Source organism: Alexandromys fortis, unplaced genomic scaffold (assembly GCF_014885135.2).
Source record: "Alexandromys fortis isolate MF-2015 unplaced genomic scaffold, M_Fortis_MF-2015_v1.1 scaffold_325, whole genome shotgun sequence".
Taxonomy (NCBI): Eukaryota; Metazoa; Chordata; class Mammalia; order Rodentia; family Cricetidae; genus Alexandromys; species Alexandromys fortis.
Genome location: NW_026068211.1, coordinates 925,372 through 929,533, shown reverse-complemented (window position 1 = coordinate 929,533; position 4,162 = coordinate 925,372).

Here is a 4,162-nt window from a genome sequence, read left to right as displayed (position 1 = left end):
TTAGCTTTTTATTAAACCAATCACAGTGACATATCTTCACACAGTGTAAAGGAATGCTCCACAACGCATGAGGGCGGGGCCATCCACTGGCTCTCGGGAATTGTACTAGTGATCATACCCTCCAAACAGAATGATTCTCCCTCCCCATTGAGATGGGCTCCGTGGGTGAAGATACTTGCCTCCAAGCCTGAAGACATGAGTTTGATTCCCCAGGCTCCACATAGTGGAAGGAGAAAGCAGACTCCTGCAAGTTGTCTTTGGATCTCCATGTGCTGGGGCCACACATGTAACCTAACATATACATGCACAAATAAATAAATATAATAAAACTTCAAATCACCAATTAAAAATATACACACACAAACACATGCACACACACATACATACACATGCATACATACAACACACACACATACACACACACACACAGGTCTGGAAATGTGTCTTAGCTGTTAGAGTGTTTGCCTAACATGCAGGAAACCCTGGATTCCATCCCAAGGATGCCATAAACCGTAATGTTAGCACTGAGGAGGCTAAGACAGGAGGATTGCTTTGAGTTTAAGGCCAGCCTGTGGTATGAAGCAGGTATGTAGCAGGACTCTGTCTCACTAACATTCCCGAGAAGCCTTAGCTTAAGTTCCTAGGAACATACATTGAAGTTCTATCAACATACAACACTCACACACATACACATACAACACACATGGACGCACACACACATACACATTTGGATTGTAGATCAGGTGGTCAGAAGAGTGACTTTTTCTTTTCTTTCTCAATCTATTTTTTGGGGACAGAGTCTCATGAAGTCTAGGCTGAGCTTCCTGCCTCTGCCTCCAGAATGCTGGGATTACAGGTGTGAGCCACCATAGCTGGTTCAGAACAGAGCTAGTCATGAAACAGAAGCTGGGGTACGAATCTCAGGTTTTTTTTAAGTGGTCAGAGAAAGTTTAACCAAAGGGGACATATGAACAGAGGCCACAAGGAAGAGAGAAAGTGAGCCCAGGGGGTTTTCTGGGGTAAGGATGGACACAGGCCCAGGATGAGTGCAAAGGCCCTGGGGCAGGAAAGGTCAAGAGCAGTGCACTGTGGGTAAAGAAGCCCGACAATCCTCAGGCAGCCCCAGCATTTGGTGTGGGGGCTGGGAATGGAGCTGGGTAGCAGGGAAAAAATGCTTCCCTGGGATGCATAAGACCCCAAGTTTAACCCCCAGCACCACTAATAAAACAAAACAAAACAAAACAAAAATGACTGGCATTTACTTTCTTATCCTGGAGCTCTGTCAGCATCTTGGCATGTTCTGGGACCTATCCTTAGCTCTAGAGTAGATTGCTCAACTTTTAGGGATTTCACAGCCCAGTAGGTTGCTTTTCTGATTTTTTTCCCTTTCCCTTGTTATGTAACCCTGGCTGGCCTGAAACTTGCTTCAGACTAACTACAAACTTATGTCAATCCTCCTGCCTCTGCCAACTGACTGTTGAAATTAGGTGTGTACTAACATGCTCATTTTTACAAGCTAGTAGATAAAAATAGATCATTGTTTTGAGACAGGTTCTCATGTTACCCAGGGTGGCCTCAAACTCGCTTTGTGGCTGCGGTTGGCTTTAATCTCCTGATGATCTTGCCGTCATCCCCAAGGACCAGGATGAAGGTTTGAGCCACCATCCCTTGGGACAGAACCAAGGCAATGCGAAAGCTAGATAAACTTCCCATGAGGGTTGAAGTCTGAGGACAGCTGGTCAAATCAGCGTTCTCCTTCCACCCCGTGGATCAGACCTGGACCATCAGACTTGGGAGCTATCGCCTTTGCTCATTAAGCCATCTTGCCAGTCCATATTGTGTTTAAGGCAGGAACTCGGAAGCTAAGGCTGGCTTTGAGCTTCTCCTGTTGCTCTTCTTCAGCTCCCAATTACTGGCAGGACAGGTGTGTGCCACTGTGCCTGAATTAAGCACACTGTTTTTATTTATTTTTTATTTAATTAAAGTTATTTTATTTTGTGTGTGTGGATGTTTGGCCTGAATGTATGTTTGCTTACCACATTTGTCCTTGGGGCCCACAAAGGCCAGGAGAGAGTGTTGGGTCCCCTGCGGCTGGAATTACAGCTAGATGGTTGTGAGCTGCCATGTCGAACCCATGACCTCTGGAAGAGCAGCTAGAGTTCTTAACCACTGAGCCATCTCTCCAGCCCCAGCAGCAAGTGTTAACTGCTAAGCCATCTCTCAAGCACAAATCCACCCTTAAGTACAAAAACAGTAAGGCCTAGGGCCTGTGAGTGTTCTAAGTAAAACTTTCTCCAGCTGTGCTTACATAACATCTGCTTTGTGAGAGAGAAAACACAGAGGCTGGAACCCTGGCCTGGAGGCTGGCCCTCATCTGCAGGCTCCACCCTTCCCCACTTGGGGCCCTCTGAGCATCCTGCAGGGAGGTCCCGCCTGAGGCGGCTGGGGGCCTCTGATGTGGCCACTTCAGAGCTTCCACCTCCGGCCAACAGTCCACCCAGCTGGAGCCCAGAGTTCTCCAGATGAGCCTTTGAGGATGGGATAAAAGAGGCTAGGGTACCTCCTGGGAACGGGCTAAGAAGATGGGAGAGGCGGAGGAGAGATAGGTGGGTTTTCATCTCTTCCTGTCCGGTGCATGTCATGTGCCTTCAGTTATCAATTCCCATATACATATATTCAAAAGTGGTCTATAAAAAGTACCAGCCGGAGGGGTTGTGTCAGAGAGCAGGAAGGGGGGGGGGAGGCTGGTCCTGAAGGAGGAGGCAGCAGCTGAGCAGTGGAGGTTGCCAAGCTTCCTCGACATGTTCCAGAAGGTCCAGCAGTGGAATGTTCTCCAGGCAGCCCATAGAAGGCTCTGGGAGGCAAAGGCTGGGTCTCTGGAAACCCTTGCAGAGTCTCTCAAAATGACAACGGACACCCTCTGTCCCGAAGTAAAAAGATCCCCTATCATTCCAGCTGCCTCCAAGTGTTCTTCCCGGATGAAGGTTGTGCCTGTTTCAGGCTATGTGAGGGAGGCCCTGACCCACAGCTCCCCTCAGCTTCCCAGCGTCACCCCTACCCCAGCACTCCCTGCTCCCCGTCCTCTGTTCTTCTCCCTTCATCATCCAATTCTTCCTCTCCTATCTCCCCTTTCACCCCATCTCCTTCCTTCCCCCATTTTCTCTCTTTCTCAAATCTTTTTTTTGGGGGGAGGGGGAGCATGTGGAGTGGGGGCAGGAGCAGACAGATCTCTGTGAGTTTAAGCCAGCCTGGTCTCTGTATTGAGTTCCAGGCCAGCCAGAGCTACACAATGAGACCCAGTCATTAAAATAATATTACATATTTATTATAGATAAAAACATACATAAAATATAAAATATGATCTCCTTACATAGACCAAGCTAGCCTGGAACTCACTATGTAGCCATGGGTAACCTCCAACTTCTCATCTTCCTGTCTCCATCTCTCCAGCGCTTGTGGCATAGGCATGAGCCACCATGTCCAGTTTGTCGAGGTGCTGGGGAGTCAACCCAGGGCTTCACACACATCAAGTAACTGCTCCACCCACTGAGCGACACCCCCAGCTCTTCCCCGAGAAAAGGCCTTGTGGCATCCAGGCTGGCCTCAGATTTGAAGCCACACTCCCATCTTAGCTTCTCAAGGGCTGGGGTGACAAGCTCATGCCACCAAGCCCCGGTTTCTTTCCATTTCCAATCTGTTCCTCATTTCCAGCAGCCGGACCTCCCTCTGGACCCAGGCAGGGTCATCCCTGCACGCTCCTGTCCTGAGCCTCCTCTTAGCACACACTGTCCCCGCTGGACCTCCCTTCTCCACCTGCTGTCCCTCTGTGATTACCTCTGTGGCCTGACCTCCGCTCGGGCACCTTGCCAAGGCTGGAGCAGGGGAAAGCAGAGCCCACATCCTACCAGGAAGGCTGGAAACAAAGGGATGGCGATAAAGAACTTCTGCAGGCGGTCACGGTCTGTGCCCTGAGAAAGGTCCCAGGACTGGGAAGGGAGAAGTGGCAGAGGCAGAGGGTCAGGAGTTCAAGGCCAGCCTCAGCTGCACAGAATGCTTGAGACAAACTCGGGCTGGCTATATGAGACCCTGTCTCAAAAACCAAAGAGAGATAGAGAGAGAAGGAGAGGGGTGGAAAGGTGGGCTAGTAGGGTTTTTTTTTTTT